At 39.6% G+C, this 27,261-nt stretch overlaps 1 protein-coding gene across 2 annotated transcripts in view; it reads left to right on the top strand.

The window, feature by feature from the left end:
- The window catches only part of ITPR2 (inositol 1,4,5-trisphosphate receptor type 2), a 485,618-nt gene that overhangs the window by 69,530 nt on the left and 388,827 nt on the right, over window positions 1–27,261 (top strand). The window lies entirely within an intron of this gene.

Raw genomic sequence — 27,261 nt, 5'->3', positions numbered from 1 at the left:
CTGGTTGGCTGTTTTTGATTTGTTTCACTTTCTTGGATTCCCAGGCATTGACTCTGACTTAGGTTTTGGTTTGCTTCTGTAGGCTACCGAGACACTGGAGCCCACTCAGTCTCATGGCCTCCCTGACTATGTCAAGACTATAGACACATAGCTCTGTAATTCAGTGGGATTATGCATGTGGTAAAAATAATTTCATGTCTGGCTTTAAAATCATGTTATTTTGTAGTGTTGGTTGAGGACCTTTAGAGCTTCTAGTATAAGATGATGCTTTTGATATTTCACACTCCGCGTATTTGAGCTGATGGGAGTTTGTTGTTAGAGCGTGTAATAGAGAAGCGAGGGACAACGTGAATCAGTCTGGGTCACCACCACCTGTGCCTCATGGCTGCAACCTTGGCTATAGTAGCTTGAAATTAGTCCTCATGATGCCAGTGACTGTGGGAAATGTCCCCTCAGAAGTGGGTGTCTGTTGCTCTGAATTCTAGGGCAGTGGTCTCTCAATAGTTTGATCGCATCAGAAAAAAGTGAGTGAAATGGATCTGTGTTGACTTATAGATTATGTGTTTATTACTCTAATACAGATTTATATATACTATTGAACCTACACAAAAATAAAATTTAAAATAGAAGATAAAAAATGTAAATTTAATTTCTAGCATTTGCTTCCACACTCTACTACTCTCTTTGGGTGATCTTCTGGAATGTGCATACCATTTCTGGAACCTTCTGCTCTGGTGTTTAGCCATTAAGACGACTCAGCTATTTTCATTGCCTGGAAGATATTAACTAGCTGCATGATCTTGAGCAGATATCCAAACTTAACTTACTTGTAAAGTGGGAAGCGATTATAGCGGTCTCATAGAATTGCTTTGGAGATTAAAGGCAACAAGGTATCTAAAGTTGTTAGCGCAGTGTCTGAAATATTACCTATTTTCCTGATGTCATTGACAAGTTGTTTTTCCATTTCTGTCTTACCTCTTCTGTTCATTCATGATTACCTACCAACTTTCCTTTTGCCTCAGGATTTTTGCTTACTGCATTCACTCTGTGTGTTTCTGCTGGCTTTCTTCTCTCATGTGCAGAGAGAGGATCTGTTTGGGCTCATTGTTTATAACCACACGTCCCATTTTTTCAGAGGCAATCCTGGTTTTCACCTATTGTCCCAGTGTAATTACAGGGGTTCTTTTAACTTTAAAAGTGTCCTGGTTTGGAAATAAAATAAAACACATGGTCACCCTATTTATTAATCAGTCACCATCAAGTATAGTGGACCTCTGTGAGGCAGATCTCTTAAATGAAGGCCATCTAGTTGGCACTGTACAGCCTAGAGATGGTTCTCTTCAGATGAGGTGTAAATCTCTAGTTTACTCTAGGTGTTACCCAAAGAGAAGGGTTCCATAATTTACTGTCTATGAGGAGATGACAAGGGGAGTGGTGAATGTGACATACCCTTAGAGAGATGTCTAGTGTCAGAGCTAACTATAAATATATTTAAAGATATATTACGTTATGGAAGGGCAGGGATGTTGGAGTCTATAGCCATGATGACTGTCTACCCAGATTGCAAAATGAAAATCAAGCATTTATTGGGTATTGAGCTTGGAAATCTAACTGTGCAACCTAAAGCTCAACATTATGGTAAATATTTTCCAAACTGAGATTAAGCTCTTTTGATTTGGCATGAAACGTGCTACTATTATGTAAGGTCACTCTCAAGTTCATAATAGGAGTTAGAAATAGGTTATCTTATTCTTCACCAGGCTCTCTAGGAGGAGCAGGATCGTTTCTTGTTTTCTAATGGTTCATGTTGTCTGGCTCCATATTTTACCCCTGTTGGACATCCAGCAGGTATTAATTAGCAATTGTGAAGGTTATTCTAGCAGTGCAGGGTGGGGGAGAAGATACATGATTAATAAATTATGTACATCTTGGGGCGCTTGGGTGGCTCAGTTGGTTGAGCATCTGACTTTAGCTCAGGTCATGATCTCGTGGCTGGTGAGTTTGAGCCCTGCATCGGGCTCTGTGCTGACAGCTCAGAGTCTAGAGCCTGCTTCAGATACTGTGTCTCCCTCTCTCTGTGCCCCTTCTCGGCTCACACTCTGTCTCTCTTTCTCTCTCTCTCTAAAATAAACATTAAAAAAATAAATTATGTACATCTTCATCTTCAAGTGATTCCTATAACTGTGTTTCTGAGTCATAGTACTTAAAATGATTAGTGATTTAGGGAGTCATAGAGGACAGATGTCATAATAAAGAAAATGAAATTTTTGGTGTTTATTCCTTCTTTGATGACATATATGGGAATTGATAACATATGAAGCTGATGGACAAATTAATTTTGGCATTCCCTGAGATCTGTAGGCTTGGTTTCCAAAAATGAACATAATACTTGGTTGTGATTTTTAGAATCCTTAAAATCCTGGTACAATATTTAAAAGCAAGGGCCTTTATTTTCTCTCATAGAATCAAGAGCAGGCCGTGAATGTAGTGGAACGTAATCAGTATCTCATTGTTTCTCCAGGAGGAAAAAAAACCAGGGATTGTAACTGTGTGATTACTACACTTAGAAAATCTGTTATGACTAAAATATGGCTCTAATTTAGATTTTTTCCACCAATGCTTGATATCTTAAATAATGAAATAAACAGTAACTTTTCCTTCAGAAATCTTTATGCATACTATGCCTGAATGATCGCTGCTTTGGATCACAATCCATTTTTAATTTCCTGACCAGGACATTTATAAGTCAATGCCAGCTAGTCATGAGTTCAGTTTCTTCCTCAAGTTTCCTATCTTTAAACTGAGGAGTAGACATAATTACCCATAAAAACCTTATAGGGAATCAAGCTAATACTGTTGGAGAAGGGCTGGGGTTATGTGAGTGCTGTGTGATACCTTACAGTCAGATCCCAGCAATGAATTTCACTTCTTTTTTACCTCAACATGTACTTAAAAGAATGAATTTCCCCAGGTTTTGCCCCTTCCCTTCATATTCCTTTACTTCCATTTTTTGAATTTCATCTGTTCCTGTGGTTTAAATAATTGTCTTTGTGCTAATAGTGTCTAAAATTTGTATTTTGAGCTACTTACGATTTGCCCGGCCTATGCAGTGACTCATCACACATGGATTTCCTGAGGAAAATGATATTTTAGAATCTCAAGCATTCTTTTGCAATTTAAAAAATAACTTACCCAAATATCAAGGAATGGCCATCATTATTACCACTAAAATTAAAAGGAAGGTCTTCTCTCCTGTGGAAAATGGGACACCCCAGTGGATATGTTCTGCAGGCAGTTTGGAAATCATGCTACTGAAGTTTTAGTGAGAAGGTGGTTTGGAGATAATACATCTAAAATTCAGGTGGGAACAAATGTGAAAACAATGAGAAATGATGATCTCTTTGTAATATTATAGCATTAAATGAGTGTTTTAATTAGGGAAGGCTTCCCATAGAAGGTATTTTCTTCAGCGACTCGAACTGGTGGAAAGCTGATACGTTGAATTATTCAGATGATAGACTAACACACATAAGTCTCTTATGAAGGCAAAAGAAGCTATGGGTTTGTGGCAGGGTGTTTTCTGGCCTGGAATAGGCAATCTTCTGGAGGATAATAAGGAAGGTTGGTGAAGTAATGACACGAGACAGGCGACTTGATGGAAGACACTCAAACAGAGGTAAATACATTTCCATTTGATGCAGAATTCTTGAACAGGAGAGTATGTTAAAAGCAGCATTGGAAGAAATTCACCCGGTGGTCTTGAGACTGAACTGGAAGAGATGTGAATGATGGGGAGTCCGGCACAAACACAGTTGGTAGGTTGTCCTCCCGAGAGGTGGTGAGCTGTGCATTTCAGCGCAGTTTAGCAAATGGACAATGGTCACTATGAAAGTGAAACAAGAGACGTATCAAAAAAACCTTATGGAATTTGATTAGTCAAAACTGCATACTATTTGAATGAATAACGTGAAGAACAGAGGAGTTGAAGATGTTTTAAAGCATATATTAGGTTTGAGCTGTGTTAAATTACCAAATTTGAACTACTTTTTTTTAGACTTAAAAATTTTTAGTTTTTAAAAAGTTAACATGTGCACAAAAGGAAACTGAAAAACACAAGAAGTAAAGAACAAAGTCATCCGTAATCACAAGCAGTTTACAGTTTGATTTCTAGGTCCCATGTGTGCATCTACACAACTAAGCATTTTAATGTAATTAAGCTCGTATGTTTATGTATCATGCTTTTTTACACACCACGAATATTTACCATTTCAAAGTCCCAAAACTATGAGTATTTTGATAACCAAGAATACACTACGCCAACTCCATCTGAAAGAAAAAAAAATGTAATCCTGCCTTTCTTTTTTTTTTTTTTAAATTTTTTTTTAACGTTTATTTATTTTTGAGACAGAGAGAGACAGAGCATGAACGGGGGAGGGTCAGAGAGAGAGGGAGACACAGAATCTGAAACAGGCTCCAGGCTCTGAGCTGTCAGCACAGAGCCCGACGCGGGGCTCGAACTCACGGACCGCGAGATCATGACCTGAGCCGAAGTCGGATGCCCAACCGACTGAGCCACCCAGGTGCCCCGTAATCCTGCCTTTCTTGGTGACAAAAATTTCATAGTAGACAACAGGCCTCTAGATAAAGATTTTGGCAGAGTTACAGTTAAAATACTGCATTCCCGGGGTGCCTGAGTGGCTCAGTCGGTGAGGTGTCCTACTTCGGCCCAGGTCATGATCTCGCAGTTCGCGAGCTCAAGCCCCACATTGGGCTCTGTGCTGACAGCTCAGAGCCTGGAGCCTGCTTCGGATTCTGTGTCTCCCTCTCTCTCTGCCCCTCCCCTGCTCAAGTTCTGTCTGTCTTTCTCAAAAATAAACAAACATTAAAAAAAAATTACAAAATAATGAACCTTGTCCACAGCAAACACAGGTACTTCATAAAAGTGCACATACAGACCTCTAGTTATTACATAAAACTGTCTTCTAGATGTGGAGATACTAACAGAAAGAAAGCCCTTCCCTCACCCCTCCTCTGCTCCCTCCACCATTTCAGTGACTAAGTAAGTACAGGACTACATCTAGCTCCAAGAAGTGGTTTAACAGACACTCCCAGAACAGCCCTTCCTAGAAACTAACAAAGGGCTTTTATAAAGGGATTATTTTACTACCTCTACTTTTAATATACTTTGGGCATTAGGAGTTGTTTCTCCTTTAACACACAGTATTATTAACTAAAATGCACCTACAGAACAATGATTAGACAATCTAAATTTGTCTAAAGACTCATGGGCACAGAACCCTTCTCTCCTCACTCCCCCCCCCCCCCCCCCCCCAGTTGAACAGTCACCACACTCTCTAGCACATCAGGTTCAACACGTCCATTCCCCAAATACAACCATTCCTGTAAATTAACAGAATAGTTAAAGGGGGTTGTTATTTTAATTCTCTACTTCTAACACGTTGTTCACTTTCAAACATCTAGAAGACTAGACATTTCAAGTAAGGATTTACCAAATTTGAACTTCTTAAATCTACCAAAGTGGTAGTTTTATATGGTTTCTTGTATACACAACTAGTTGGAGGTGACTACTCTAAAAAATGGGTAATGGCATCAGTAAGGAACCAAGAATTGGAAGGGTAACAATATTACCAATTATGTGAAGACAAAGATTTCAAGTGATTGTAGGTGTTTTTAGAGCTCTGAGCTGGGAGTGGGGTAAATTGTAGAATCAAGAACTAACTAACTAAATGCAAATTTCATGAATAATTTTTCTTTGGAATTTTAAATTTACTAACTGAAATTTACTAGCTGAAAGTTCAGTAGAGAAACTTTGGAAGATTGGTTACCTCTTTGGACAGTTTGGTCCTGACCTGGGCAACTGCTCAGTTTTGAATTATTTGGCTATTGAGCAAGAAAAAGTAATTTTGTGAATTTGAAAGGGAGCCTGGAAACATGTTTTTCTCACTTTTATAGTTTTCCAATGTAGCCACAAAGATAATTAGACACAAGTTAACTAAGAATCTAAACGTAATTCTGTCTCTGTCTCTGTCTGTCAGTTGGTCTCGCGCGCACACACACACACACACACACACCCTGAGAAGAAAACACTTGAAATCTTTGAAAAAAAAGGCAGGTACATACAATAATGCACTGTTTGTTTATTGAGATATAATTGGCATACAACATTATATTGGTTTAAGATGTGCAACATAATGATTTGGAATTTGTATATATTGTGAAATGATCACCCCAGTAAGTCTAGTTAACATAAGTCACCATATTTTTTTGTTGTGATGAGAGCTTTTAAAGTCTACTCTCTTTGCAACCTGCAAGTATACAATACAGTATTGTGTCACTATGTTGTAAATGACTTATTTGTTTTAAAATAAAATAAAATACCTGCAAGTATACAATACAGTATTGTGTCACTATGTTGTAAATGACTTATTTGTTTTAAAATTGGAAGTTGGTACCTTTTGACTCCTTCACTTGTTTTGCCTAGCCTCAGCACCCTGCCTCTGACAACTACCAATCTGTTCTTTATATCTATGAGCTTGTTTTTTTTTTGTTTTGTTTTAGATTCCACATATATAAGAGATAATATGGTATTTGTCTTTTTTCTGTCTGATTTAGTTCCCTTCCATAATGCCCTCAAAATCCATCTCCATGTTGTTACAAAAGGCAAGATTTCATTCTTTTTTATGGCTAACAAATATTCCACAGTGTGTGTGTGTGTGTGTGTGTGTGTGTGTGTGTATACCACATTTTATTTATCCATTCATCTGTTGATGGACACTTAAGTTATTTCCATACTTGGCTCTTGTAAATGTTGCAATGAACATGAGGGTATGTATATCTTTTTGAGTTAGTGTTTTTGGTTCTTTGGATAAATACTCAGAAGTGGAAATGCTGGATTATACAATAGCTCTGTCTTTACTTTTTTGTGGAAACTCCATGCTGTTTTACATAGTGGCTGCACCAATATACATTCCTACCAGCAGTGCACAAGGGTGCCCTTTACTCCATGTCCTTGCCAACTCTTATTTCTTGTCTTTTGAAGTAGCCATTCTAACAGGTGTTAGGTGATATCTCAGTGAACAATGCACTGTTTTGAAATACTCAACTTGGGTGAATTGCCTTGACAGTCCTCTACTTTTCTCCATGTAGATCTTATTGGTGAGTGTAAATTCATAAATGGCCCATGTTTACTCCAGTAATAAAGAATGTAACAGCATTTCCAGATTAAGTTTGTGACGTTCTCAGCAAACCAAGGTAGTGTGAGTCTGGAGGAAATCTCCTATAGACTGCTTTGAAAAGGATGTGTCACTAGCCCAGCCAGCTCTCCAAGGAGGCATGCCACACTAAATAGGACCAAGTAGCAGTGAAGGAAAGGTTACATGTTTTTGAGTGGCAAATTGTCAGGTTATTTCTTCCCATTTCCTATTCAAACTCACGTCCAGTGCTTCCTAAATAGCACAGAAACACTAGCCCTGTCTTCTCTAAGCTCAGCCAATGTGGGGTATGGGGCTAAGTAGAATGAGCTCATTCTCCAGGTTCCCTCCATTTGCATGCATATTTTATTGGGTCTTCAAAGAAGCAGCTCATGAAGAGCCATGCAAGTGTGTGCGCGCGCGCGCGCGCGTGTGTGTGTGTGTGTGTGTGTGTGTGTGTGACAGAGAGGAGAGAGAGAGAGAGAGAGAGAGAGAGAGAGAGAGAGAGAGAGATTCTATTTTGAGTGGTTTGTGCTCACTTAGGGTGAATGGGGTGTGATGTTTCATATTTATCCCACTCTGTGTTTCCCCATGGTTAGGTATTATTAGGTTTCAGAAGAAATGTAATGCCCAGTCTCTGATTTTGAGGGAGTTGGGAAATAAGTTGGGGAGATAAGCATCTATGTACAAAATAAAGAACAGCAAAAACCAGCTGTAATCATTATTGGGTAGTAAGTATTCTAGGGGTCTGAGGAGGAATTTTTTTTTTTTTTTGTGACGTGATTTAGTCATGAAGCCTTCTTGGAAGAATGAGGTTTATGTTTTAGAATTAAATTTCAATTAAGTTAGCATTTATTGAATATCTACTGTGGCAGTCTCAGTAATGGAACTAAATTGTGAATTGTGAGTGAAAAAAACAGCCGGGTGTGATTGTTTTTGTATAGTTCAGGTAGAAGCATCTAAATGCTTTTTTCTAATTGTGTTCCACAAAACAACATTACGATGGCCATATTATTGTTATTCCCCCCCCCCCCCCCCCTTTTTAAAGCAAATATTTCTTAATTTTTGCTTGGTTCACTTGTGTTTTTCCTGTAGACTTCTCTACCTTCTCTAAGTGAAGATTTTGTGACGGCATTTATTCTTTCTCGAGCCCTGGCAAGTCCCTCACGGGTGATTCTTCAAGCAGTGTGAGTCAGCTGTCTTGGTAGCAATTGTTCTAACGAGCCGATAGTTCAACTTTGCAGTTTTGGGCTCTCGAAAAATAATCCCGTACCATTTACCGGATCATTAGCCTATCCAGAATTTCTGCCTCAAATACACTTTTATGTTTGTGGTGCCGAGGATTGCTTTCACCTTCTGCCTGGATTCAGTCACACAGAGTGGGAGCATCACGATGTGTGATCCTTAGAAGTGCAATCAAAACTGTGCATCAGTGGAACCAGCTCATATTTAGTGAAGTCACATCTGCTTTGTGTCTGTGTTTGTTCAGGGATAAAAGGAAAGAAGCACCAAGGCTCCTTTATGCTCTCATGTTTTCATCTAGCAGGCAGGGAGCGCGGGAGGTCTGTTGTTCGTCATTCCTGGATAAGATCAAAGCCCGCCTGTTCTGGCAAAGCCGTTGCTAATCTGCAGGCAGGATAGGCCTCTATGACCCTTGAGAACGTTTATAATGCTGCTACCTGGGAAACATCTCTTCCTGCTTGCGAAACAGTGTAGCTGAAAAAAGTTGCACCTACCATCTTTTGCCTGATTTTCACAGACAACTTATTCTGATAATTTATAAGTGAATAACATTTTGCCTGAAAATGATTTTTCTCCATACTCACATTTTCCTTTTGAAAGTAACCACTTTCTTAATAAAGCCAAGGAGATGGTAAGATACTCAAGAAAGAACATATTTCCTTTTGCTTTATTGCTTTTCTCATACTTTTTAGGCATCTCATGAATCGGACCCAGTAAACTGCGGGCTCCTGTGACTGTGTCCTATACTTCCTATTCGGTCAAAATAATTCATATTTAGGACAAAAAAAAATGTAGATTGTACCAAAGTTTGTGGGATTTTATTCAACATCCAGGAATGAATGTAACTAACATCATGCATTTCTTTTACTCAGTTATTCATGTGTGTGTTCACTCATGTAGGAAACATCCTTTGAGTGCTAAGTGCCAGGCACCCATCTCATGGTGCTGTGCAATGTAGGAAGGTAAAGCAACATAACAGAGTGTGGCTGGAAGGGGTTGCTGTTTTCGCAGTGGCAGGGAGGGCCTTGCTGATGTTCCAGCGGAGGCCTGAGTAGGAGAGAGAGTCAACTCTGCAGACATCATGGGGAAAAGGCAGAGGCAGAGGGAGCATCCAGGTCAGAGGTCCTGCGTAAGTGTCCGTAATAGCACGCAGGTGGGGGGACTGGGGTGAGCTAGTGAGTGGCCCCGAGGGTAGCAAATGAAGTCAGGAAGGTTGTCAGGGGTGGCAGAGGCCAGGGGCCTGTGTCTGGGTTTGAGCAGAAACGGACCGGACCTGACTTGTGTTTTAATAGACTCACTCCCGCTGCTGTGTGGAGAGTTAGTTAACAGGCAGAGGGGTGGGCATGGAAACATGGAGACGGGGTAGGAGGATTTCGCCATAGCCAGGGGAGAAATTATGGCAGTCTGAGTTAGGCTGAGAAGTCGGTGAGAAATCAGATTCTAGATATATTTTAAAGGTAGGCCTTACAGGGATTTTATTACGTGGAACTTGAGGTACAAGAGAGGGGATGCATACAAGGCTGGCTCTCGAGTTTGCAATCAAGGCGCCTGTTCAGCACTCTGCCTGTGTGATTTATGTTGTTGCGTGAGGAGCAGTTTGTTCTTTTTCATTACTGTTTTAGGATTCCGTTGTATGAACGTATCACAATTTATCCATTCTCTAATTGATGATCATTTGAGTAGTTTCCAGTTTGGGGGCTACGATGAATAATACTGCTGTAAACATCCTTTACGTGTCTTTTGGTGGGCAAAAGCAGTTATATCCCTTGGGTAGAAGTGGAGGTGTGATTTTGTTCTTTCTGTCTTTCCACATCACTCTGGCACGCTTGCTTACATTGATGCTGGGAGCTCCTGTGGCTTCTTGCGGACCTGCTCTAGGAATTCTTCTCTACCTGAGCACACACTTGGGACTGACTCCCTTTTTCTGTTCCCTCTCCAGCATCTTGCAACAATCTTCTCTTTCTTCTGTTGATTAACAAGGCAGAGTTTAGCTCATGCCTGCCTATAACTCACTATGTTTATACAGTTACCAGCAGGGGAGCTTAACATGATTTACATTGGTACATTTCCTTACTGTAGTGGTTGCTACAGGTTTTTGAGGGGTCTACATCTCCCCCTCTCACAATGTGATAAAAGCTATAGGCCCTCTGATAGAAAATGCCCCTGTGAACACACACACTTTTTCTTATATTTTTTCTTACACTTTCGGGGGATTTGTGGTCCTCCAGGAAACTGTGGGTCCATGGTGCCTAGATTAAGACTCTTCTCTGTTTTGTAATGCCTTAAAAATGTGTCAGTACTTTCGTTTACCCTGACTCTTCAAGATCTTCTGCTCTGAGCTGTCCCTGTCAAAAGAAGTAGACATATGAATGACCATATATGCATAGATATAAAACTGATTAATACAGACAGTCTAACCTATCTGGCAAAAGACATAAGAATTATTAGCAGTTAGAAAAGTCATTGTAATGACTGTGGAGTCCTCATTCTTTTCAGTTCTGTGACCATTTGAGAAGTTTCCTAACTGTGTCCTTCACCACTCTTGTTAAACTGCGTGACTAGAGATTCAAAGAAATAAAATGCAGTTCAGCTGGACCCTCCCAGGCTGAGAGGGCCTTGCCTTGGCCTCAGGGACAGCTGGCATGCGGTTGGGATGTGCACGCCTCCTGTTCCCTCCCTTACCAGGAACCTGCTCCTCCTCAGCCTGGGTGCGTTTCCTGTCTTGTATTTTCTTAGTGGGTGAGTGGTTGGGTGCTACTGCATCAGAGTTCATGGAAAAGAATGGAAGAGAACATGTGTGCACTAAATGAAGCACACAATTAAATAGTCCATGATAAATTTGATCCTTTTCTTGGAAAAATGAACATTTTTTTCTTTAAAAACTTACTGGTTTGAGATGTTTTACAAAAGTAACAGGAAAGTACAAGGTGAAGATCATTTCCCTCCTGCAATGCCCATTGCCGCTCTGCACGGAGAGCCACTGTTACCCGTTTACCTTCCCAGGGTTTTTATCAAGCATGGAAAAGCACGTTGTGGATCTGTTTGTTTCTGCTGGACTGGGATCACATTACACTGTGCTGTGCGGCTTCTGTCTTCCACCTTGTAGGGTAGCACAGGCATGCTTTTGTGCATAGGCTGTGTTGGTGCTGGGTCAACTTCCTCTTATTTTGTCTTCCTTTTCTAATGCGCTGGTTTTCTTTTCCTTGTTTTTAAAGTAACAAGCTGGTACCCTAGCATTCAAAGTTGACCACACAGTACTTTTTTGTACCTGTGAACTCTTGGATTTTAACATATTTGATGTGCTTTAGTTCAATTCAGTCTTTAGTCTGGATGCTTCGATAGTCTCATCTTTGTTCGGTGTCAGCCTTCCCAAGTCTTTTTTGACGTGACTCAGTGGTCTGAGCTGAATTCCTCACTTTCACATATGAGAAGGTATTCTAGCCTATTCGTTTCCCCAGGTTAAAGTTAAATTTTGGAAACAAGGCTCAATTTTACTTTGTGCTTTGTTTAGGAAAATTTGTCTCACTAGGCTTAACCAGATCTATCTGCTGCAAGACTGGGTGTGCCTTATCAGTCAATCATCAAATATTTTTGAGAGCGGCCATGTGCGGGGAAGCCAGCTAAATCCTGTTATGGTAGCAAACAAGTCACCCCCGTCTTCTTGCTGCCGTACCCAGCAAACCAGAATGCAAACAACAAAAAGGAGTTCTTACTATTCCTTTAACATTTATCTTAAACTTTTTTTTTAATGTTTTTATTTATTTTTGAGACAGAGAGAGACAGAGTATGAGCAGGGGAGGGGTAGAGAGAGAGGGAGACACAGAATCCGAAGCAGGCTCCAGGCTCCGAGCTGTCAGCACAGAGCCCGATGCGGGGCTCGAACCCACGGACCGGACTGTGAGATCATGACCTGAGCTGAAGTTGGACGCTTAACCGACTGAGCCACCCAGGCGCCCCTGCTTTAACATTTATCTTAAGAATATTTTTGGGAAACCACCGATCCATGGAAAGGTATGCGATTGAAAGCCATATACAAATACAGTAATTTATTTACTTTTTTTTTTAGTTTTATTGTACAATAATTTACTTACAATAAAATCCACCCATTTTAAGGGCTCAGTTCAGTGAGTTTTGGTACATGCCTACAGTCATGCAACCAACACTACAATCAGTCTTCCATTACCACAAAAAGTGTCCTCTCTTTGTAGTCATTCTTTGTCCCCACCCCATTTGCAAGGGACCCCTGATCTTCTTTTGGATGCTATAGTTTTGCCTTTTCTAGAATTTCTGATAAATGGAAATTTGTGTCTAGCTTCTTTCACTTAGTAGGATGCTTTTGAGACATCTCTGAGCTGTTGCATGTATCAGAAGTTTTTTGTTTTTTTTGTGTTTTTTTTGTTTTTTGTTTTTTGCTGAGTAGTATTCCATTGTTGAGTTATACCATCACATTTACATTTACAGTTGGGTTGTCCCCCCTGCCCCCCACTTTTTGGGATGTTATGAATAATGCTGAGATGAGCATTGCATACAAGGCTTTGTGTGGACATATGTTTTAATTCCCTTGAGTAGATACCTGGGAATGGGGTATTTTAAGTATATGTTTAACTTTTCAAGAAATTACCAGTATGTTTTTCAAAGTATTTGAACTATTTTACATTCATCTCACAAATGAGGGTAAGAATGTATATGTGCATCAGATATCGGGGGTCCAGCTGCCCCACATCCTCTCCCACATGTGGTGTTGTTGTTCTTTTTAATTGTAGCCTTCTGAGCAGGCATGTAGTAATATGCATTGGGGTTTTGTTTATTTTTTTTAAGTTTATTTATTTATTTTGAAAGAGCACAGGAAAGTGCATGAGTGGGGGAGGGGCAGAGAGAGAGAGGGAGAGAGAGAATCCTAAGCAGGCTCCATGCAGTCCCAACGTGGGGCTTGATCTCACGAAACTCGAGATCATGACCTTAGCCAAAACCAAGAGTCGGACACTTAACTGACTGAGCCACCCAGGCACCCCTGTAACTGAGGTGTTAATTTGCATTTTCCTAATGACCAGAGATGTTGAGCATCTTTTCATGTGCTTGTTGGCCTTCCATATGTCTTTCCTTTGTGGTGTCTATTCATGTTTTATTGGGTTGTATGTGTTCTTTATTGAGTTGTAAGAGTACTTTCTATATTCTGAATCCAAGTCCACTGGTAGATGTATGTTATGCTTTTGCAACTTAGTTTTAAGTTCAAATTTTTAAAAAAATTTATTTATTTTTGAGAGAGGGAGAGAGAGAGAGAGAGAGAGAGAGAGAGAGAGACACAGAATAAGCAGGGGAGAAGCAGAGAGTAAGGGAGACACAGAATTTGAAGCAGGATCCAGGCTCGGAGCTGTCAGTGCAGAGCCTGATGGGGGGCTTGAACTCACAAACTGTGAGATCATGACCTGGCCCAGAGCTGGACACTTAACTGACTGAGCCATCCAGGTGCCCCTTAAATTCAATTTTGATAAGAAATGTTCAATTCATCTAGATTTTTATTTGAAATTCAAAAGATATAATCTTATCTGAACAAAATCTAGTACATTTTAAGCACAATTTTATAATCATGCAAGGGAGAAAGGAAGAAAAGAGGAGTAATGAGAAAGTTCAGAGAAGAAATAAAGGAAATAATTGGAGAAAGAGTGAAATAAGAGAGTAAAAAGGAAAGAGTGAAATAAGAGAGTAAAAAGGAAGAAAATGATTAGGAAAAGGAAAGAACTTGATAAAACAAACAAACAAAAAAGATGGAACGAGAGAGATCCTAAGACATGGGGGAAGAGAACAACACACACACTTGAAGTTATGGTGGAAAAAGGAGAAATAGATATGAAAGGAGAAGACAAAAAAATGCAGGGAGAAGGAAACACCACAAGTGTTTCTTCTAGTTCCCTTGTCTTGCCTCCTGCATCAGCTAATGTGATAGCTCATCTCTTGCTTCCGACTTCTCATGTCCAGCCTGTTTTCTGGAAGTCTCACTTTTCCTTGAACCTCCCAATTCTTCAATATTTTGCTATTCCAGCTTCCAGACAAGCAAAATAGCTGGGTTGTGTGTGTCCCTTCCATCTCCAGAGTATAAAAGCACAGACTCTGAAGTTAGGTGTTTGGCTTTGAATCGTAGCTCTGCCATTTGCTAACTCTGTGATCCTGGGCAGCACCTAACTTCATGCTCCACTGTAGAGGGGGCATGGTAGCACCACCTGTCTCCAGTTTTTCTATGAAGATGAAAGAATCCATGGGAAGCTCTTACCATAGTGCTCGGTTATTGAATGTTAACTGCTAGTGGTGTGTGTGAGTGTGTGTGTGTGTGTGTGTGTGTGTGTGCGCACGTGCACACGTGTGTGTTGGGGGAGGAGGTATTTCTTGGTCATCATTCCTTCTACCTTTGGTTCTTTGTTCATCTTCTTTTAATCGGGGAGTACCTTACCAAATTAAAATATTTAAGTGACAGACTATCACAACAAACATCATGCTTCTGGAACTCCAAGATATAAACACAACTGTGTTTACACATCTGGAATGTAAAGTTGGAAATAATAATAATGAATATTTATATAGTGCTTTAACTTGGAGCATTTTACCCTAATACTGACAGATATTTAGTACATGACTTACAGGATCCAGGGCCAGAATTTCCTGGCCTCTGTAATAGGGAGAAGCCCAACAAAACCATGGTGTGATAAACGTAGCTGAGCAAAGTGAGAGGTCCGGGATTTTTATCCATAAATACTGGACATGAACCCTACCCTTTCATGCCAGTCACCCCTGCCACAATTGCCATCATATTAAACAGAAGGTAGTATTTGGAAGGGGATCCTTCCTGATGCAAGATCTCTTCTGTAGCATTTCTCATCTGCCTCTGCCTGGACGTTATTATAAAAGTTTACATGCCTATGATTAATTTGTGTTTTTTAGACTTTTCTGATTGCTAGCAATATTTTCCTTACACTTACTTTTTAAAAAAATGTTTATTTATTTATTTATTTTGAGAGAGAGCTAGAGAGAGCAAGATCAGGATAGAGTCAGAGAGAGAGGGAGACAGAGAATCCCAAGCAGACTCTCTCAGCGCAGAGCCCCACGCGGAGCTCGATTTCACGAACCAAGAGATCATGACCTGAGACAGAATCAGGAGCTGGAGGCTTAACCAACTTAGCCACCCAGGCGTGCCTCCCTACACTTATAAATATACTTACACATTTAGAAATTTTGCTTTGGTTCTGGATCAATATGGAGAAAAAAATCTTCCTTCTTTTACATGTAGACCATCAGCTGTAAAAGTGAGATTATGCCTACTCTTTGTTTTCTCTCTTAGACAACATTTCCTAGTTCCTACCATTGTCCTCAGAGGACATGACTTCTGTATTTTGCTTGCCTTCCCATTTGCCTAACTTTGGATACAGGTAATTTGTTACACATTTTAAGTGGCATCTATAATTCAGCCTAATATTCTGTCTGAGTACAATTGAGCCCAACAATGTTCCTACTTCCTCTGGTTGCAATCCCATTCGTCTGTAAGTCAGCTTAAAATGGCTGCATCAGCTTTCAGCCGCTACATCACCGTGTTCATTTGCTGTATTTGGATTGATCATATACTTTATCATGTAAGCTTTGAGACACTTTGCTATCAGGCACTAAGCTATCAGGACACTTTGAGAGTGCAAGGGCACACAATTAATAATTAGGCTTAGGCAACAGGCATAAACCAGAGTTGTCTTGGGTGGGGATGTATGGTCACTGTAATTATATTCTTGAACTGAAGCCTAAGGTCTAGGGCTTTGTTTGTTTTTTGTTTTTTTTTCCTGCTAATAATGCTTTGGCTCCCTTCTATCATGCACTTAAGCAGTTGAAGGTTTTTGAACATAAATGCAAAACTTTATACTTAGGCTTGTTTACAGTTTAATTGTGTTGATGTTTGCCCTTGTAGAGATGATAAAATCTAGATTTCTATCTGTCAAATTAGCTATTGCTTCCCAATCTGCATCATCTGAAAATCTGATAAACTTTCCTGTATATTCTTCCCAGCCATTGGTAATGACAAAGGTGCCTTCCTCACGCCTGTAGCATCAATCCACCTCAACCTCAGGTAGCTATCAGGCTCCAGCCCTAAACTGAGAGCCAAGATCTTAGCTGTTCTCTTCTCAGGTATTTGCATGTTAATACGAGACAAAAAAGACCGTTAAACCTTTCAGAACAGAAAGAATAGATTCTAATGGTTGTTTCTCTGGTATCTTGGCAGGAGTTTCCTTCTGCAGATTCTGAGCATTTTCCATATACCAGATAATAGGCGCTGAATGCGGTTAGATGCAAACATAGTAACTAATACAGGATAGGTGCTCTAGTAAAGGCAGAGGTTAAGCAGAGTGGAGGTAAAAAAGAGGAAGACAGGGGCATCTGCCTGTTGTAATTGCTTATATAAAAATTTGAAATGGCAATTAATAAAAGGATAGTTTTTGTGGATTTCAGAAGCCATTCATAGAGCAAAAAAACATTCCTTTGGTGGTCTCCTCTCCTCTTGACCACAGGATTTCTTTCTGTCTGTCTCTCTCCTTATTATATATACAATATATCCATTATAAGTACATCATATATCTATACAATGTAGATATTATACATTTGTATTAACTTATATAATATGTATACATGTAATTTGTATTTATAGAATGCATATGGATACAAATATAATGCATTTGTATATATATAATATATATATTTTTGAATTTTCAGTTGTTAACTTTAACTTGTGCACATATGTACTCCTTTAGAATATTAACTTTAAATACTTTTTGTTAAATTAAAAATAGACCTACCCTATGACCCAGCAATAGCACTGCTAGGAATTTACCCAAGGGATACAGGAGTACTGATGCATAGGGGCACTTGTACCCCTATGTTTATAGCAGCACTCTCAACAATAGCCAAATTATGGAAAGAGCCTAAATGTCCATCAACTGATGAATGGATAAAGAAATTGTGGTTTATATACACAATGGAGTACTATGTGGCAATGAGAAAGAATGAAATACGGCCCTTTGTAGCAACGTGGATGGAACTGGAGAGTGTGATGCTAAGTGAAATAAGCCATACAGAGAAAGGCAGATACCATATGTTTTCACTCTTAGGTGGATCCTGAGAAACTTAACAGAAACCCATGGGGGAGGGGAAGGACAAAAAAAAAAAAAAAAAAGAGGTTAGAGTGGGAGAGAGCCAAAGCATAAGAGACTCTTCAAAACTGAGAACAAACTGAGGGTTGATGGGGGGTGGGAGGGAAGGAAGGGTGGGTGATGGGTATCGAGGAGGGCACCTTTTGGGATGAGCACTGGGTGTTGTATGGAAACCAATTTGACAATAAATTTCATATATTGAAAAAAAAAACTAAATGAAGATAGAGTTGAGCAAAACAGTTTGCTCGAGCTTCAAAATAAAAGGCACAACTAATAACATGTTGATGCACCTACAAAGTTTGAACACCAGTGCTATTTTATTGAACAGCAGAAGTTCAAAGAATAAAGATCATGAGAACTTCAATGTCACTCAAATACTCCATCTAATTTGGAACTTTTAAAAGCATATGTCCCTTTAAAAAAAAGTCTCTCTCTCTTAAAAACTGAGAACTGAGGGTTGATGGGGGGTGGGAGGGATGGGAGGGTGGGTGATGGTGATGGGTACTGAGGAGGGCACCTTTTGGGATGAGCACTGGGTGTTGTATGGAAACCAATTTGACAATAAATTTCATATATTGAAAAAAAAAGAAAAAAAAAAGAAAAAAAAAATACTTTTTGTTGCATCTGTCAGTGAGAAATACATTTTACATTGTAAGCCAGCACATACACGCGCGCACACACACACACACACTCACACACACGTACACACACACACACAACAGAAACAAGTTCCTCAAAAGAATACTTGCTATTTACAGTGTCCTTCCCTTCCCTTCCCTTCCCTTCCCTTCCCTTCCCTTCCCTTCCCTTCCCTTCCCTTCCCTTCCCCTCCTCTTCCCTTCCCTTCCCTTCCCTTCCATTCGCTTCCCTTCCGTTCCCTTCTCGTTCCTTTCCCTTCCTTTCCCTTCCTTTCCCTTCCTTTCCCTTCCTTTCCCTTCCCTTCCCTTCCCTTCCCTTCCCTTCCCTTCCCTTCCCTTCCCTTCCCTTCCCTTCCCTTCCCTTCCCTTCCCTTCCTGTTCCCTTGCCTTCCTGTTCCCCTCCCTTCCCGTTCCCTTCCTGTTCCCTTCCTGTTCCATTCCATCTCACTTCATTCAAAAAGAGCTGATTGAAGCCATATAAATTGATTTCAAACCTGGTTTGCACAATTACAGTTTGTAAAACACTGTTGTAAACTTATTGTCCATTCTTGTCTCCTAAATTGTCTATAGAAGTAGATGCTTTTATCATGGTAGTAATCAATAGAAAGTTGGTCTCACTTGGGCATAAATCAGCAATGATAATGATGACTAGGACTCCATCTGTTTGTTCATATGGACAAATCACTGCCCACAAAAGACCTAGTACAATGAACTGATTTTGTTTTAGGTTTTTCCATATGAGAATAGCAGTTAATTCAGTACCTAGACAACAAACAGCAAGCAAATTCTTTCATCTTTTTTTAAAATAATTTTTTTGGTACTTCTAGAAGTTCAGTATCTCTTGGAATATGGAACCAGGGAAAGCTAGACTATCATATTTTGTGTTTGGAGAAATACAGAGTGCCTTCTGTTACATTGTGGTGGGCTTTGGAGACAGATTGGTGTGGATTAAGTCTAAAAACTAGTTTTGAGACTTGAGGATAGACACCTAAAATGTGCCAAGTTTTTCTTCATTCATAAAACTAATGTTTACCTCAAAAGGTTTTTAGGAGAATTAGGGGTGCCTGGGTGGCTCAGTCAGTTAAGCATCTGACTCTTGATTTTGACTCAGGGCCTGATCTCACGGTGGTGAGATGAGCCCCGCGTAGGGCTCTGTGCTGACAGTGCGGAACCTGCTCTGGATTCACTCTCTGCCCCCCCCATGCTTGCATGTGCACGCAGGGGTGCTCTCTCTCTCTCTCTCTCTCTCAAAATAAATAAATAAACCTTATGATTATTTTTTTTTTAAGTTTATCTATTTATTTTGAGAGAGAGAGAGAGAGAGAGCAGGGGCAGAGAGAGAGAGAGAGAGATGGAGAGAGAGACTCTCAAGCAGGCTCCTCACTGTCAACGCAGAGCCCCATGTGGGGCTCGACCCCATGAACCATGAGATAATGACCTGAGCCTAAATCAAGAGTCAGGTGCTTAACCGACTGAGCCACCCAAGCGTCCCTACAGGCGTGAGGAAGTCATCTTTGTCATTACCAATGGCTGGGAAGAATATACAAGAAAGTTTATCAGATTTTCAGATGATGCAGATTGGGAACCAATAGCTAATTAGGAGAATTAGGAGAATTAAATGAGGAAACATATGAGATAACCTCTGATATATAAGAGGTACTATAGAAATATACACATAAATAAGAATACAAATAAACATATAAAACTTTATATATAAAACTATTGTATATATCTATTTGTATTCTATTTGCATATACATATACACACATTTATGTATGTATAAATTCACTTCTGTTTTTTTTCAGACTTAATATTCGTGTAATTCGGTTCATAAACTTGCATTTAGATTTCTGAGTCAGTGTGTTTTTGACAGTCTTGATTATCAGTGTTCATATGACACTTTGAGAATGGGATAATTGATTTAAAATTAAACATTATGATATTCTGATAGAAATTCCACTTATTTGTAGTATAATGGTTTACTTAGTGTTAAAATTTAAGCCTTGACTAGAATGAAAGTTAGCATTGATGCATTTGAATTTTATTTTTTCCCCACTCCAAATGAAGCAACTTAGCAGTTTCATTTGTTTTTGTGTATTTACCCATTAATGTATGAATCAAGTGATTAATGTTTTTGAGGCTAACATCCCTATTGATGTTTTAACAATTATTTAATTACATATGCCTAGATGGCATATTTCCATGTTCATTAGTTTCTTTTGAAGTATTACAACTGTTGTAAACATACTTATATATCTTCGTAACATTTCTCTAGACATTGTATTATGTTGTAAGACTGCGGTAAGAAGGAGACTGAGACACATCTCACTCTCTGACCACTGCACATACTTGCTAAATACATTAATAAATGCTTTAACAAGTCAACCTTTAATTGGCTGGAATCACATCTATTGTGAAGAAGTATTCTTAGCATTTGGTAATAAGAATGGAATTTTTTGAGGACATTGTATGTAATAATTAAACCAAAGATGAGCTAGAGATGTCAGATGGATTCTGTCTTCACATACTTAGGGCTATTGTGTTGAAGCCATATTAGATTTGTTCTTTTTCTTTTTAAATTTTTTTAACGTTTATTCATTTTTGAGAGACAGAGAGAGACAGAGCACGAGTTGGGGAGGGGCAGAGAGAGAGGGAGACACAGAATCCGAAACAGGCTCCAGGCTCTGAGCTATCAGCACAGAGCCTGATGCAGGGCTCAAACTCACGAACCGTGAGATCATGACCTGAGCCAAAGTCGGATGCTTACCAGACTGAGCCACCCAGGCACCCCAGATTAGATTTGTTCTAATTGGCTTCAAAGTGTATGTGTACAATTACAACAGCTTTTCAAGTGAGACAAATTTTGCCTCTGTATGACAAACCTGCTACTGAATGGTGTCATCACACGGTGAGACAGACATTGAATTGGGTTCAGATGGTCTCCAAATTCCAGCTTGATTCCTTACCAACTTTGTAGTCTTAAGAAAAACCTTAGGATGTGTGTTCAACCACACATAGGATGCTTGGACGCCTTCCCTGGTGACTGTTTGGCCTCTTGGTGGTAGGGATGGTGAGACCACACTTGGTTTGCTCATTACAGTTTGCTCAGTTTCCCTCTCTGGGATTGGGGAGAAACAATCCAGGTTAACTCTCAGTGTCTCAAATAATCTTTACCACTGATGTTTAGGACTCTGTATAGTGTACAAAGTGTGGGCGAACTTGTTCACATTTATAATTTATTTTGATCTAGAGATTTTATCATGAATGACCTAGGTAAATCACTCTGAGTTTTTGCTTCTTTATCTGAGAGAAGGAAAAGGTCAGATTTTATCTGAAGCCCCTTGGAGTACTGACATTTCAGCAGTGTACAAGCCTTCAACTTCAAAAGGCTGTCTCTCTCTCTCTTCAGCAGTAAAATAGCTGACTTTTGCCTAGAGGAAGTTATTCTGCATTTTCATGGTTGTCCATCCAGGTATTGCGATGAACTTTAATGTTTGCTAACACCTTTAATAAATTTTCTCTGGCCTTCCTAACGTTCTAGAGTATACTTTCTCTCTTACATACCTTCTCTACACTTGGGTTAGGCCATGATCAAGGGAGGTAGATGCTTGGTTTGAAATTTCCCACTCCTAAGCAAAACAAAACAACACTCCTTTTAAAAACACACTCTAAGCATAATTTTGTACAAACACTGTATTTATACAAACACATAATTTTGTACAAACACTGTTACAATGTTCTAACATTGTAAGAGAAACTGAAAGACAAAAGAAAGCTATAGTTAAATTTTCAGCTAATGAATGTGTACCTGTCTTCCGACCAACTCTGAATTCTAATTACTAGCGTCCAATGGCCCCTTGTGTGCCTCTCCTGTACCCTAGGGAGAGTTTTCTTACTACTTTCCATTTTATCATTGGGCAGGTCCCATAATATTCATCGCACTCTGTTGCATCCTGTTTATATCATAAAGAGAAAAAGGAAAGCTCTAGAGCCCTCCCTCCCCACCTTTCTCCACGTGGAAATAATAAACCCCTTGGCAACCATGTTCCCTGTAATCAGTATGAGGTAATTTTACAAGCTGCCATGAAAGAGCCATTTGTTGAATGCCTGCTTTGTGATAGGCATTTGCTGACGGTTTAATATGTCTTGCGTCATTTAAATCTTACAACATGTTTCAGAGGGAAGAGAAATGAAACAAAGTTTTCTTTCCACTATTACCAAAGGAAGTTGCTGGCCATTACATAACTTAAACTTTGCCTTTAGGAGCCCCAAATGGAGTACTATAGATAGTTTCTGGCGGGTGCAGAAACTGCCTTAGGTACCAATATTTTAGAAAGTGCTTTTACAGGTACAAAGCAAAACATTTCAAAGCTATTTAGATAGGTGTTGTAAGTGGAGGTTTAGACCGTTTTCCTGCAAGATTTACGTGGAATCGTGTGGGAAAGTTACTTTTTTGGTATCCACGTTATGTGCTCCATGCTTTGAATGGCTTCCATATTTTGTAGTGGAGAAACCGCTAGAATTTATAAGCATCCTAATGCTGCCGGATCTTTCAGTTTATTTTTTTTTAAATTTTTTTTAACGTTTATTTATTTTTGAGACAGAGAGAGACAGAGCATGAACAGGGGAGGGGCAGAGAGAGAGGGAGACACAGAATCTGAAACAGGCTCCAGGCTCTGAGCTGTCAGCACAGAGCCCGACGCGGGGCTCGAACTCACAGACCGTGAGACCATGACCTGAGCCGAAGTCAGACGCTTAACCGACCGAGCCACCCAGGTGCCCCCGGATCTTTCAGTTTAAAGCGAACACTTCCGGGGTGTTTAATTTCCTTCTTCCAGAGTTGTAAAAAAAAAAAAAAGTTCTAATTCTAAGGCATTGTCCTTATAATATTGCCTAACTGAATATATCATGATTTGTTGGAATACTAACGTTTCCTGAACTGTATAATTTTGCAAAATTATTGGCCTTAGGTCTTCAGGTTAAGCTTCTTAAAAAATTTAACTCAGATGACTTCCTTTTATTTGTGCTTTTAGTGTTTGCTCCATGAGGCAAAACTTTCCCTTTTAAAAATTATTCCTTGAGTCTCGAAATGCTGAAGTGAATGTTGTCAACTAATTCCCAAACGACACTGAGCCACTTTTTAATTGGAAAACCCCCAGAAAACTTTTTCTTATGTACGTTTGAATTTAGAGAATGAGCAGACCAAGGAATACTAAAGGGCAGGGTGTGGAGGGGGCAGATGAGAGAGGGCGGCTCTGAAATAGCGGGATTCCTATCCTGGAGGAGGAAGAGTGTGGGAGGTCTGTTCAAAGGCTCCGCCCTTGCTGGTGGTAGGGCTTATACCTGCATACGTTAAGAGGCATTGCATGGTAATACGGGTTACCTCCTCTGCTCACTGCCGTCCTATTTCAGGGAGTTCAAGGATTTTATACAATCACACACTGTGGCAGCTCTTAAACCACAGGTGCATACACTTGTGAGTTGAGCATTTCTGGTTTGTGTTCAGGTTTAGTCCGAGACCTGTACTTCTTGTTGCTCTTTGCTGGGAGCTCTGTGAGGGTTTAGTCATCTCTTAATCTCGGCGAAGCTGTTGCTGAATGAATGAAGCAATGAAGCAATATTAATAATAATATCTTACATTTATAAGAAGGCTTTAAAATTCACAGAGTGCTTTCACACGGATTTTCTTTCTGTGACTCTCAGCAGTCCTGTGAATTAGGTGTGGCACATATCATTAACACTTTTATTATGCAATCAATTTAGAATCGGACAAAATATGTGACTAGCCCAAGACCAGTAGATTTTTTATGTTTCCTAAAAGAGGAAGAGAGAATTAAACACACACACACACACACACACCCATCACGATCACTATCACCACCATCAACAAGAAAAGCATTTGTACAGAAGTCTGTGTATGCCCTACATTCTTTCCCATCAACCAAAATAGTCCTGAGATACTAGTTCCCACACAGAAACAGATTGGTTATTTATTTACTGTAGTATGAAATGAGATGTGATCCGTGGGAGGCTGCTGAGGATGACCACGGAACCAAAGCCCTGAAAGAGGAAAGAGCTTCGGAAATCAGAGCGTTTGAAGTTGCATCTCAGACACAGTGGGTGGCAGCTCGTTCATCTGGCCACCTTCACTTTCTCTCCTTCTCACCTCTCCCCACCCCACATCTCATAGGTTATTAAGCTTGTTGCTTCTGCTGCTTTCTCTGAAGCTGTGGCTATCCCCCAGCTACCATGCAGCCCAAATTCAGATCCTTGCTGGCTCCCAGAGCGCTGGCAGGGAGCTTTCTGCTGGTCTCCTCGCCTCTTGTTCACATCATCTTTCACATGCTGTAAGAGCTTAAAATCCTGTAAGAGTTTGACATTTTCCAAGGGATAAAGTCCATTCTCCTCATCCAGCACATAGGACTCCACAGACCATGACTTCACCAAACGCTCCATTCTCATTTCACAGCCTGGGCTGTGGTTTTCCTGTATACTTAGCAGGTCCTTTGGCACTCTCCTTCTCTGTCTTTGTACTGGCAGTTGGCTCTGTTTGGCATGCCCCCCACACCCGTGCATTTGAGCCCTCTTGCCGCTGTGCTGAATTGGTGTTGGTTCTTTCAACCATGCCTTGCGTCTTCTCCTTTGGGTGGACTGTCCTGACCTCCTTGGTGAGGTTGGCCACGTGCAACTTTGTGCCTCATGGTACCTTCTCTTGAGCTCCATTGTGAAACTTCCAACACATGGTAGACGCCTGTCTCATCCACGAGACTGTGAATGTTTGGGGACAGGACCTGATTCTTAGCACCTAGCAACACAGGCAGACCAGTAAACATGGTTTGGCTGAATGTTTGGCTTCATTTCACAATAACCTCAGCCACAACAATCAGGACCACGGCACACACAGTCTGTTTGCTAATTACCCAAAAATACCGCTAATTAGGAATGCTACTGAAGTGATCTAGAATTTAGTGAAAATATTTTTTTCACTCAGAGGACCATTTCCTAATGAACTTAATTAGGAATCTGAAGTAATGGAGAGGAACATAATTTTTCTCTTTTCATGCATGGGTGGAATCAGAAGTACAGACTGCAGATTATGGAGTCAGTTCCACTTGAATATGGATTTGTGTCTACATTGTAAAAGACAATGTAGAATTCAGTCACTTGCCTACTACAGGATAGTCCGAATAGTCTGCTGCATTAAATTGGGAACATTGTTTTTGTGGTAACTGTGAACAGCCTCCATACTGGTGCTTGAAAAAAATTGTATATTCTCTTTGTAGTTACAAATATGTGGAGAATATATTTTTAGGGCTTATAAAATATGTTGCCAAGGGAAACAGTTTTCAGGTCTAGTTATTTGGTGTTCATACACATGTACCAAGTGGTAATATCTGTATCATACTGTAATTGTGATGGTCTCTCAGCCTACTTTTAGTGGTGCCTTTTAGAAGGTGTCTGTTTCCTGTTATGTATAAGATATTTCCTCATCCACATCAGTAACTTTTACACGAGAAAATTAACAATTAGTTTTCTGTAGCCTGTTTGTATATGGAAGGTGAGGACAATCAGTAGAATTTGTGTTTATGATTAAAAGCTCTAGAAAAAGTCATTATGTTTTAATGTTTATTTATTTATTTTGAGAGACAGAGAGAGAGAGAGAGAGAGAGAGAGAGAGAATCCCAAGCAGCCCCACTTTCAGTATGGAGCCTGATGTGGGACTCTATCCCACAAACCTTTGTGAGATCATGACCTGAGCCGAAATCAGGAGTTGGATGCTTAACCAACTGAACCACCCAGGAGCCCCTACCTACAGTCATATTTCTTTTTTGTTTTTATTTTTTTAATTTTTTTATTTATTTTTTAATATATGAAATTTACTGTCAAATTGGTTTCCATCCTACAGTCATATTTCTTGATAATTTATGCCAGTAGAACTATAAGAGATTTGAAAAGAGATCAAGTCCATTATTTAATTTTATAATTATTTTATTTTATTTTATTTTATTTTTTTAAATATATGAAATTTATTGTTAAATTGGTTTCCATACAACACCCAGTGCTCATCCCAAAAGGTGCCCTCCTCAATACCCATCACCCACCCTCCCCTCCCTCCCACCCCCCGTCAGCCCTCAGTTTGTTCTCAGTTTTTAAGAGTCTCTTATGCTTTGGCTCTCTCCCACTCTTACCTCTTTTTTTTTTTTCCTTCCCCTCCCCCATGGGTTTCTGTTAAGTTTCTCAGGATCCACATAAGAGTGAACACATATGGTATCTGTCTTTCTCTGTATGGCCAATTTTATAATTATTTTAATAGAGAATAATAGAATGAGTATATATATAGTCAAGAATGTAGCTAAAGTAGGTATTTGAGTTGACAGAATTTTATTTTTGTGATACATATTTAAAAAATGAGAGTGACCTTAAATATTAACACATCAACCAAAATAAAGTACATTTGTCATATTGAGTTAATACAATTTTTTGTGAAAAAAATGAAGGTAATGTTTGGATTTTCTGTATCACTACTCCTTTATCATAGAATTTGGGAGTTGATCTTTATTGTAGATTGTAGTCCATTTCACAAACATACAAAATCACTAGTGATGGAAGAATGGTTTACTCAAATTTCCAATTTCCTCATTAAAAAGAAAAAAATATGTTTAGCTTTTTGGCTCTGAGATGTCACCAGCTATATTATTCCACTATGATTTCCTATCTTGATATTTAGTAGTCAAGTTAGAACTATAATCCTGGTTTAGTTTTTTTGTTGTTGTTGTTTGTTTTTGCTTTGTTTTTCCCTTATAACACACTGCGTCTCAGAGTTCCATGCCATGTTCACCCCAGGTATGTGGAAACTTGGGGAATGGATGACTGAAATGGGTTTTGTTGTTATTGATTGTTTCTACTTCTTGCATCACTTTGGCTGTCAAAGATACATACCATGAATGAATAATTAATGGTGCAAGGTCAGGTAAGGCAGTGAAAATCACT

This window comes from Panthera leo, chromosome B4, assembly GCF_018350215.1.
Source record: "Panthera leo isolate Ple1 chromosome B4, P.leo_Ple1_pat1.1, whole genome shotgun sequence".
Lineage (NCBI taxonomy): Eukaryota > Metazoa > Chordata > Mammalia > Carnivora > Felidae > Panthera > Panthera leo.
Note: the sequence above shows the minus strand (reverse complement) of the source record. Positions and strands in the feature narration are given on the sequence as shown.